General features: G+C 40.6%; 1 pseudogene; it reads left to right on the forward strand.

The window, feature by feature from the left end:
• Nucleotides 1-5356: 5356 nt before the first annotated feature.
• Nucleotides 5357-8574, forward strand: LOC139446267 (putative nuclease HARBI1; annotated as a pseudogene).
• Nucleotides 8575-12150: the final 3576 nt, after the last annotated feature.

The raw sequence follows: 12150 nt of genomic DNA on the forward strand, positions 1-12150 counted from the left end.
TGTAAAGTAAGTAACTTTAACTATTCCCTATCGCCAGAGCTGAATTAGCCACATGCAATGACGTAACATATATAGTTTGAGGTGAGGTGAAATGGGGTTTAACGTCGCGTCCAAGATTATTACACTTATATAGCGACGTGCATGTACGTGTGTGTGTGTGTGTGTGTGTGTGTGGCTGCTTGTACTAGTCCGGACTGATGCCGATTTATAGTGCTAGCTCACTGAGATATCATGCCGCAGTTTAACATGAATATCCCACTCAGACACAGTATACTGACTCCGAGCCGACCAGTCCTTGTTTTAGCCCCTTAATGCCGAGCGCCAGACAGGGTAACAACAAGTACCATCTTTTAACGTCTTTTGGTATGACGTGGCCGGGGATCGAACCCCGAACCTTCCGCTCTCCGGGCGGACGCTCTACCACTAGACAACGGAGACGGTCTATATAGTTTGAAGGCAACTAAGGAACATTGTTGGAATGAACTTAAAGAAAGGTTGTTTGAAGTAAAGTAGTCAAAGATAGAATCTCTGGGGTAAGATTTGTACACTGATGAACCAGTCTAACTCTTATGTTAATCGTCCAATTAATTGTCAGGAAAGCTAACAGGTAACAAAACAAAATCCAGGGGAAAATATATCTCCAACTAGAAATATGAAAAAATACCCTATGAAAGTCAGTATTGGTTAATATACAAAGGTATTATTAAAGCTACTTATATATTTGTGTATATATAAATATATATTTACATACATATACATGCAATATTTTAAGTTAGAATACGCTGTGTCAGAAGTAAACGTAGTGTGATAATAAGTGTGACATACACATCGAAATGTAAACAGCAAATGTCAGTCTCAACGTTGTACCGATATGTTTCAATGACAATAAAATACCTTCGCGAACTTCGTCTCACATGAAAGGTTGTTAAAACAAATACACCTGCCCTGTGAATGCCCCCAGACCTGCCCCGAGCGTGTACGGATATCCCTGAGCCACGACCGGTACGGCGTAGTTTAATTATAAGGCTTGAAGTGGTTCAGTGTCACCTCGTCATCTCCTCCATTTAACTTGAAATAGCAAATACTTATGTGTAGGTAGGCACCTTTCTAGTGTGTGTAAGAAAACGAACACGAAGAAATCTTTAACCTTTAAGCAATTTGCCTGAGCGATAAAGTTTTAATGGTGATCACCTGGGACATGGCCAGTTAACTTATTCTAGAGAAAAGAAATAATTGTCCCTTTTCACATACACTCTTCAAAAAGAGAAACGCTTAGATAGATTTTTATTAAATTCATTGTACCTAAAGTCGATATATTTAATTTCATATCATAGATACAAATATGAAATTTTGGAGCTCGATTGTCACATGCTGTCGGTGTACAAAGTCATAGAAAACTGTTCATTGTCATGTCACAAAAAGGCAACAAGGTTGCGCTGAACTCAGTATCTCGTGTAACCGCCCCGGGCAGAAATCACGGCTCTGCATCTCCTCGGCACTGGCTGGATAAGTGTGAGAATTCTGTCCTGCGGAATTCTGCGCCATTCTGCTTGTAGCGCGTTGGACAGTTGTGGGGGGTGTCTGACGTTGACGTACACGTCCATTGAGTTCATCCCAGAGGTGTTCGATTGGGTTGATATCTGGAGACCTCGACGGCCAGGGCAAGACGTTGTTGTTGGCACCGAATTTGTCGACTTCACGTACACAATGTGGGGCAAAACGCTCATTTCGACGACGATAAACACGTTGTCTTCCATCTCGCCGGTGAAGAAGAAATCGTGATTCATCGTTAAACCACATTCGTCTCCAGTTTCTCAAATTCCAAGGCTGTAAGGTATGGCACCAACGCAAGCGTCGCTGTCGATGGATCTGTTGCAAAACAGGGACGATAACTGGTCTTCTGGGTCGGATTCCAGCCTCGCGAGGATGGTTCTGGACTGTCTGGTCCGATATCCTCCTCAAACCAAGGATGCGTCCTGCAGTCTCCGTAGCTGTGGCATTCCGGTGATGTAGATGGAACAGTCGAATGTAGCGATCCTGTGCAAGGGTGGTAACTCTTGGTCGGCCACTTCTCGAACGGTCTGCAGTGGAATTGAACTGTGTGTATCGGTCACAAAGGCGACAAATAGTGCTGTGGTGGACGTTGAAGTGGCGTGCAACAAAAGACTGCGATTCCCCTCTTTGGATACGTCCTATGGCGATGTTCCGATCGGCAGCGCTGAGTCTCGGCAGTTTCGACATTTGACATATGAATGACAAATTATTGGCTTATGCTTGCCTTTCTGTAGCCACTACCACGAGTTACGAATGCCATAACTTGCCCGTGCATTTTGCTTTACAGTTTTCCTCCATGCCATTTTTGAACAAGTGTGAAAACAATGCCGTTTAAGACATTGCAAATCGACAATGGCTGCGTTTTGATGCACCGTTTGTCGAATATTAGGCCACCAACTTTTTGCAATAAAACATATCCTATTTATATACCGGATTTGTTGTGTAGTCAGGTTCAATGAACAACATAGTACCTGTGCGTTTCTATTTTCGAAGAGTGTATATTGTAACCATGCTTCTTTTTGTGGCCATTTTGGGGGCACGGGTATCCCTGTCGTCTAATTAAGCAGCTGCAATTCACTTTGCAGAGTTTCGTCCCTTGAGCAAATCAGAAACCTATGACTGTGAGTTCGAATCCCGGTTCGCCTGATTATGTTTTTAGGTTTCTCAGCACAATACCCGTGCTCATGGGTTTCACCAAAGTGGTGAACGTCAGAGACCAGCATCACTTCGGGCTTTCCCCCACATTATGCCTTGATATAACTGGCATACTTTTCAAAGCGGCGTGTAGCCCAATTCACTTACTCACTCACTAAATCTTGGTCGTTTAATGTAGTCCGGGGGCGGTCGGGTAGCCTCGTAGTTAAAGCGTTCGGTCGTAATGCCGAAGACCCGGGTTCGATTCCCGACATGGGTACACTGTGTGAAGCCCATTTCTGGTGTCCCCCGCGGTGATATTGCTGGAATATTGCTAAAAGCGGCGTAAAACCATACTCACTCATTCACTCACTAATGTAGTCCGCTTTCATAAAGAAAACAATGTGAGAATATTCCTACTTTACCGTGAATTTCGGAAATAGTTCATCGTTGAAGCTAGTATTTATAGAAATTTACCTTCCTATAGCAGTGACGATTCTTTGAAATAATCATGTGTACAATTCACACGAAGACAGACACGTTTATTCCGAATCCAAGGTCCACAGTGCATTTAAGAGATCATATCATTTGTGCACATGCATATATTAATACACTGTATCAGGTAAATTCCTTTTTGATAACATAATTATTTTCAAGACAGAATATAAGACTGAATAACCTTACACTACGAATGATAATACGTGAGAATGTGTTGCTGGCTACTGTCCGTATAATTATATACAAAGTGGTATTCGTCTTCTGTTCACAACGTTTCACGACGGTCAACATCATGTCCGGATTCTGTCACCGACATGGGTACAATTTGTGAAGCCCATTTCTGGTGTTCCCAGCCGTGATATTGCTGGAATATTGCTAAAAGCGGCGTTAAACCATACTCACTAAACTCAGTCTATAACATTCTTATAAGATGTCAATCAGCCTAATCATTCACCTACCTGGTTATAATGCAACATTTTCCACTGGAAACAACGTGGCATTATAAACAGGTTGTATTGTACATATTCCGCCCCCAAAACCCGACAAGGTTATATTGATTTGGGGTGACAATTACGCGCATTAAAAAATTGCAATAATAAAAAAGCACTATCGCGAATCGATTGCATACTACTTATCTTAACCATCAATCAAAACGGTAAAGAGTATACAGATGACTAAGGCTTTACAATTCTTGAAGGGGGCACGGGTGGCCCAGTCGTCTAAGGCGCCGCGATTCGCTGTGCAGAGTTGCGTCCCTTGGGCACGCCAGAAACCTATGATTGTGGGTTCGAATCCCGGTTCGCCCCGATTATGTTTCTAGGTTTGTCAGCACCATACCCGTGCTCGTGGGTTTCACCGAAGTGGTAAACGTCTGAGACCTGCATCACTTCGGGCTTTCCTCCCACATTAAGCTGACACGCCGCGATATAACTGGAATATTGTTAAAAGCGGCGTTAAAACCAACTCACTCACTCACTCACTACAATTCTTGAAGCACGACGGCAGATGGACAGACAGGCATACGCGGCACCTGCCGCAGACATGCTGCAGAATCATCCTTGTATTGATATTTCTAACGATTGTCATGCAACAGCAAGCAAGGTTCAAGTCTGAAGGTGGAGGAAACAATGGGCCTTTTTGCTCTGGATAGTTTCGTTTTACTTAAGAGTGATGCGGTAGCCTGATGGTTATAACTTCGCTCATCACACCAAAGACCCTGGTTTGAGTCCTGATATAAGTGAGGTGAGGTGAAATGGGGTTTAACGTCGCGTCCAAGATTACTGCACTTATAGATATAGCGATGTGCATGCACGTGTGTGTGTGTGTGGCTGCTTGTACTAGTCCGGACTGATGCCGATTTATAGTGCTAGTTCACTGAGATACCACGCGGCAGTTTAACATGAATATTCCACTCAGACACAGTAAACTGACTCCGAGCCGACCAGTCCTTGTATTAGCCCCTTAATGCCGAGCGCCAGACATGGTAGCAACAAGTACCATCTTTTAACGTCTTTTGGTATGACGCGGCCGGAGATCGAACCCCGAACCTTCCGCTCTCCCGGGCGGACGCTCTACCACTAGACCACTAGACCTGATAGAGATACTTTGTGATATGGATGGAAATGTTCTGAAAGTGATAGTAAGCCATACTCACGCACTAATTTGAATTTCATTAATATTTTTATATTAATTGTTTGGGTTCATTAACCTTGCAATTTAAAACAAAATCACACTCGACGTACATGTATACTTCAACTGTATATTATTTTGGTGGTTGAAAGACACATATTACATATTTTCATTAATAAGTCAGATTTCATTTTGTTAAAAGATACGTAAAGATAAAAAAATGTTAATATTAGAAAGAAGCCATTGTTGACAGGAAGCTGCGCTTAGTCAGTTTAAATGTTCAAACTACACTGATCAGAAAAGTGAGTGAGTGAGTTGGGTTTAACGCCGCTTTTAACATTATTCCAGTTATATCACGGCGTTGATCAGAAAAGAAAAGTATTTAGTTACGCATAATATTTGTTAACAGGCAACTGTAGTCGAGCTTGAAGAGCATCAGTTCATCTATATAAAGTACAATCGAGGTTTCAAATAGATGTCAAATAATTAACCGAATCGAATTTATATCACGGCGCATCATATGGTAGGAAAGTCCGAAGTCATGGATGGCTTCGATGTTTTCTACTTTGATGAATCCCATGAGAACGGGTATGGTGCTGACAAAGTTAGAAACATAATATAAGGGTAACGCTATTTCAAGGCATTATCATTTGCAGAAGCCTGAGGTTTTCCATTAGACCGAAGCTTCTGCAAATGATAATGCCCTGAAAAAAGCGTTACCGTCATTATAGCTAAAATGGATGGAATTTATTATCAAATAAAAAGCATTATAGCTAAAATGGATAGAATTATCAGTAAACCGCCCGCATGTTATCAAGAATCTGCGGGCCACTGTAACTTGATAATGCCCTCATATGGCTTGACGACGGGCCATAATCACGCTCGTTGTTAGGTGACGTCATAGGGTAGGCATAGGTGACGTCACGTTAAATAGTGACGTCATTTGCAGAAGCCCTCGGTCTTTTCAACTGCCCTCCTTCGTCGGGCAGTTAATGGAAGACCTCGGGCTTCTGCAAATGATAATGCCCTGAAAAATATCGGTTTTGAAACATTTACTGCAATCAATACGAATGTCACTGACCCACTTTTACAAATACAGAAACGTCATAGAACAAACCAGATAACGTCACTATTGAACGTGACGTCACCTATCCCTATCCTATGACGTCATCTAATGGCCCGTCGTCAAGCAATATGAGGGCATTATCAAGTTACAGTGGCCCGCTCATTTCTGATAACATGCGGCCGGTTTAGTGATAATTCTATCCATTTTAGCTATAATGTGGGTCTACAATGTGGCCTTCGTCGGGCAGTTAATGGAAGACCTCGGGCTTCTGCAAATGATAATGCCCTGAAAAATAGCGTTACCCTTATATTCGAACCCACGATCAGATCGGATAGATTATTGCAATAGTAATGTGTTTGTTGTCTTCAGCAACCCATGCTTGTCGTAAGACGCGATTAACGGGATCGGGTGATCAGGCTAGCTGACTTGGTTGATGCATGCCATCGTGTGCAGTAGATCGATGCGCCTCGTCCAAACTCGAGTTTTTACAGACGGCCCTCATTTAACTCGAATATTGCTGAATGTGTCGTTAAACATAACTATAACTCACTCACTCACTTTATGCAAATATGAAACTGAATGGATATTGTTTTGTTTTAGTAGATTTAATTTTGTTTCACAAACTAATTTCTACATTTACTTCAGGAAGTAACTCAAATTTAAGAAATATTCCTTTAAGACACGACTTTGTGTTATTTTTATTTTCACTGTCAACTCCAATGGGTCAAATTCATTGTGCATAAAGTTCATTATTAAACAGGACCCGGTTGTATCAAACTTTAATGATGCATTAACGTGGCATAAACCTTCATTAACTAATGTATCATTAATCCAGTTGTACTAACGTTTTAATGACGTCGTGGTGTCGTCACTAGAAACTCAGCTAGTTTGAAATAAACATAATTATAGCGCCAAATTTACAGCGGGCAAATTTATAGCGGCAATCTTTACAATGAATGAAACGCACTTCTACGTGCTGGTCTGTGTTGGTAAAGTCATATATGAAGCCTAATGATACCAACCTTGTAAATATATTTCACAATTGAAAGTAATGTAAATTCATGGATGCCTTTCACTTCACTCCAGAAAGGTACGTTTTCAACTTGGCGTTGTCAGCCATGATCAATTTCATAAGGGGGAGTTACTCTAATGACTTAAACTAAATGTGTCGAGCACACTGAAGAGAACAGTTTTGCGTGTTCGATTCCGGCCAAAAGAACCTTTTAATTAATTAAAGCATGCACATCTTATTTCAATCATTGAACCTTTACTTACTGAGACATAATGAAAACGCAGCCAAATAAATAACAAAGTAGATATAAGTATTATGGAAAATTTGAAAATTTGTCAAACCTATCATTAGCCTCTTTATAATCATTTTATCAGGTTCTGGTAGACCTACGTTTCTTTGCAAGTGGATGTTTCCTGCAAATCACACAGGGCGACACAATAGGGATAGACAAATCAACAGCCTCACGAGTTGTGAGGAAAGTTTCCCTTGTCAATGCGTCTCTTGTGCCCAAGTTTGATACCTGGTCGTCCGAGAGGGATTTAGGTGACATTAGAAAGGAATTCTACAATATATCTCGATTTCCTGGAGTCATCGGATGTATCGATGGGACACATGTACGGATACAGGCACCATCAGACAGCGAACCTGCCTTTGTCAATAGGAAAGGCTACCATTCGATCAACGTTCAAGCAGTGTGTGACAGCCAAGGTATGTTTAATAAATTTTTATAATAACAAATCAAATGTCACTGTTTAACCTGTGCATGGAGCATACACGTCCTCCCTTCAAAGTCACAAGGACAATATGTTTACGACCCTGACACCATTCACGTTGTTAAACGAAATAGCTATCAGACAAATCTTTATACTAGTATGATATGATTTCAGCATTTGTTGTTTAACATCGCGATCAGCAATGTTTCAGCTATATGGCAGTGGCTGCTATATGAACCAAGTTCGATGGTAATATTGACTTATATTAACATTGACCCCATTTGTCTCGTTCTGTAGGTAAATTTACTAACTTAGTGGCGAGATAGCCAGGCAGTACGCATGACAGCCACGTGTTCAAGATGAGTAACGTGCGGCAACACCTGGAAACACACCATACGACTCTACAAGACGGCGTTATTCTCGGTGACAGTGGATACGCATGTCGTCCGTATTTGATGACTCCGTATCTAAAGCCATCTAGCCCCGAGCAAGAGCGATTCAACTCTTCCCATAAAAGAACAAGGTCAACCATAGAAAGATCATTTGGGTGGCTCAAACGGCGTTTCCATGTTCTGCACGGTGAAATCAGGATGAGCCCAGAGAGAGTTTGCACCATCATTGGTTAGCTTTCTAAGATAATAATATACATTGTAACTATGAAATAAATTTGAAGCTAACCAATATATAAAATCGCATATATATATAGCTGGAACAGTGCCAACACCAGTGGGAAACACTCCTTCATATAACATAAGAATCGAATGATAACAATACTGTAAACACTTTAAACAATCATACTATATTTCACAAGTGCTTGTGCTGTGTTGCATAATCTGGCGATAATTCTTCGTGAACCCATGCTGGATGTTGATGGAGAGGACGACAGTAACATTGAGGGGCAATATACAGGTCCCGAAGATGGACGGGGCATCCGTGATTATCTCACAAGGCACTATTTCACTAACTGAAATGGTCAAACTGTCTCTGCTTTAATATAACTATACAGAAGAATGCAGCGATACCATCTGTTGTCACTGAAGAAAATAGTTGACAGTGTTCGCTGTATGTATTTGTCAATGCGTGCACTTTTTACCTTTTCGTGTTGAATCAAAGGGATATGGTTTCCCAGCTTTGTTTAACTTTAATTTAGATTACTGCGTAAATATTGTCAAGTGTACAGTGCACATTTCTCTTCAGAAAAAATACAGCTAAACGCTACACGCATACAATGAGTTTGAATTTGTTGCACAACGCCAAGACTTCACGATGAGCATGTAAGGTTCTTTGTGTATCTTTAGCAATGAGTCTATCACGTTAATTTTATTGAATATGGTTTACATGAATTTCGTCGAAATCGTGTATTAACTGATCGGCTTATCTCATCAACTCATCGTTATTGACAGCTACATACGTAAAGAGCACCCAGCAATCTACCGAAGTGATACGTGTTTGGTTACTTGTATATAGTATAAAGTATATAGTAAAAGATTGATAACAATTTATTAGAATTGACATTGATAGTTATCCCCCGTTCGTTCAATTGAAGCTATACAATATAAAACACAACACTGTGTAGCACACTATCAAACTAATTGTATTTTTAATGAACTCTTAGTAACATTTCAAACATGAGGATGTCATTTTCATTCATGGTGCATCAAGCTATCCAACTCCAATCGGAGCTTCTTGTTCATGAGTTCAAAGTAAATAGTTTGCTGAATGACTTTCTTTTTCTGCTCAAGCAAAACCTCATACTGCAGTCGAGTGATGTCATCCTGTCTGATCTTTCTCTTGGTGACACAATTTGATTTCCACACAGTCTGGACCAAAGGCCTGAAAAAATACATTGTTTTGATCTTGATGGTCATGCGAGTCTCCGTATGTATATACAATTAATTCTACGTTGTATGCGCGTATGTTAAAGGCCAAAATTAGTTTGAGTGTTACAATCTAATGGGTGGGCGAGTGCAGATAAGGACTTGGCATTACATGCATGTTAGCACTGCTGCAAGAAGATAGACCCCAGTATTAATTAATACGACATACTCTTCCATGGTATTTGTTGTGTATGTATTATGTTATTTGTCCGACCCGCACATTGGAGGAACATCAAATCTTCAGTACATAACAAAATCGCAGTTGGCTCAATCACTGTTTAATGTGGAACTGGCACTGCCTCACACAGCTGCCCAGGTTACAACAACATAATGACGTCACACCTAAAGTGACGTCACTGCACGTGCGCATTGGCGCACTTACAATGTAAACATACCTAACATGCACAACATTTCTCCCCCTTAAAAGAAATTACTTTCTACTTCTCTAACCAATACATTTACAATATTCAGAACACAGTACTATGAGCTATTTTCTAAAGTTATAATTTAACAATGTTACAACTTTCAACCATAAATGATAAACTCATATATATATATATATATAATATCTGCTACACATTGCTGAATACTTTATTCTACATTGTGTTCTCACAGGGTTAGTCTATCGGGAGGTTTTCTCACTCTTTCTGAACGTCTCACGGTTTGTTTTGCCGGTACATTTGCAATTGTCACCTCACTGTCTTCACACTGGCGTTCATCACATTGCTGTGATGCACTAGGTATTACGATAGGGTCGCCTTTGTTGACCCTGATACTTTCTACAGTCCCTGCACTACAGTCACTTTGAACAATCATGTTCTCGTTACCATGGTTACTAGTTGCATCTCTACACCTCAATTGATCAATATGACGCTTGACAGTTCTATTGCCAATGTCAACATCATAATGTCTTTCACCACATTTTGTCATCACCTTGCCAGCCGTCCATTTGTCTTCTTTGTTGTACTCACGCACCCACACCTTATCATTGTCATTTAGCTGTCTTGTGTCGCCAGGTTGACACAATGAAGAAGACTGTTTTGTAGCAACAACATCAGCATGATTAGGCTTGATTAAGTCAAGTCTACATCTTAGTTCTCTTCCAAGAAAAAGTTTTGCTGGAGTTTCTTGAGTTGTGCAATGGGGACTAGAACGATAGGCTAGCAGAAACCTATCAATCTTCTTCTGTAATGTTGCATCATCCCCTCTAGTTGATTTCATAGCTTGTTTGAAGGATTGAACAGCTCTCTCAGCCAGTCCGTTAGTAGCAGGATGATATGGAGCAGATAAAATGTGTTTTACACCATTACTTCTCAAGAATGTTTCAAACTCATTTGACACAAATTGTGGACCATTATCTGTAACAACTTGCAGTGGTAATCCATATTTCGCGAACAAACCTCTCATCACTTTCACTGTCGCATCAGCAGTAGTTGAATTCATAACAATCACCTCTAACCATTTGGAATGAGAATCTACAACAATCAGGTACATGTGACCCATGAAAGGACCAGCAAAGTCCAAATGAATGCGACACCATGGTTTTGATGGCCATGACCAATGATGAACATGAGCTTTTGTTGGATCATTTTGAACATTCTGGCATGTAATACACATTCTTGCAGTACTTTCAATATCAGCATCTACTCCAGGCCACCACACATAACTTCTAGCAACTGATTTCATTTTCACCATTCCAAAATGACCACCATGTAACTCATTTAGAACACCGTTTCTGAGTTTAGAAGGAATCACTACTCTCATTCCCCATACAATGCATCCTAATTGAATGGAAAGCTCATATTTTCTTGAGTGAAATGGTTTCATTATTTTGTTCTCACTGTGATCTTTATCCCAACCATTCATCACTGCCATGTACACTTGTGAAAGAACAGGATCTCGCCTTGTCTCATTTCTCACATCACCTGCTGTAATAGGCAGATGTTCAAACTGACTTGCATAGAACAATTCTACATCATCACTCACACATTTCGTAGTATCAGGTAGAGGTAAACGAGACAACACATCAGCATTTGCATTGGCAGAGGAAGATTTGTACAGAATTTTGTAATCATATGCACTGAGAATCAATGCCAATCTCTGTAGACGAGCAGCAACTAATGATGGTACTGACCGTCCCTCACCAAACAGGGGAGTGAGAGGTCGATGATCTGTCACGAGAGTGAAATGCCTACCATACACATACTGATGAAATCTTTTCACACCAAATATAATCGCTAGGGCTTCTCTGTCAATTTGTGAATATCCCTTTTCAGCCTTGTTCAGTGTTCTTGAAGCAAATGCAATCGGTCGTTCAGTACCATCAATCATCACATGAGACAACACAGCACCCACGCCATAGGAGGATGCATCACATGCCAATGTTATTGGCAACAATGGATCATAATGACACAACACATCGGAACTTGCAATTTTTGCTTTAGACATTTTGAAAGATTTCTCACATTCAATTGACCATAGCCATTTCTTGTCTTTCTGCAACAGTTCGTTTAACGGGTGAACGATTGTAGAAAGGTTCTGGATGAATCTGCCATAGTAGTTGACTCCACCAAGAAAGGAACGTAGTTGTGTCACATTTTCAGGTCTTGGAGCACTGATGATAGCTTTCACCTTATCTTCTGAAGTATGAAGTCCTTCTTTGTCAAT

The sequence above is a fragment of the Haliotis cracherodii genome, unplaced genomic scaffold (assembly GCF_022045235.1).
Source record: "Haliotis cracherodii isolate W230 unplaced genomic scaffold, xgHalCrac1.p SCAF_6, whole genome shotgun sequence".
Taxonomy (NCBI): Eukaryota; Metazoa; Mollusca; class Gastropoda; order Lepetellida; family Haliotidae; genus Haliotis; species Haliotis cracherodii.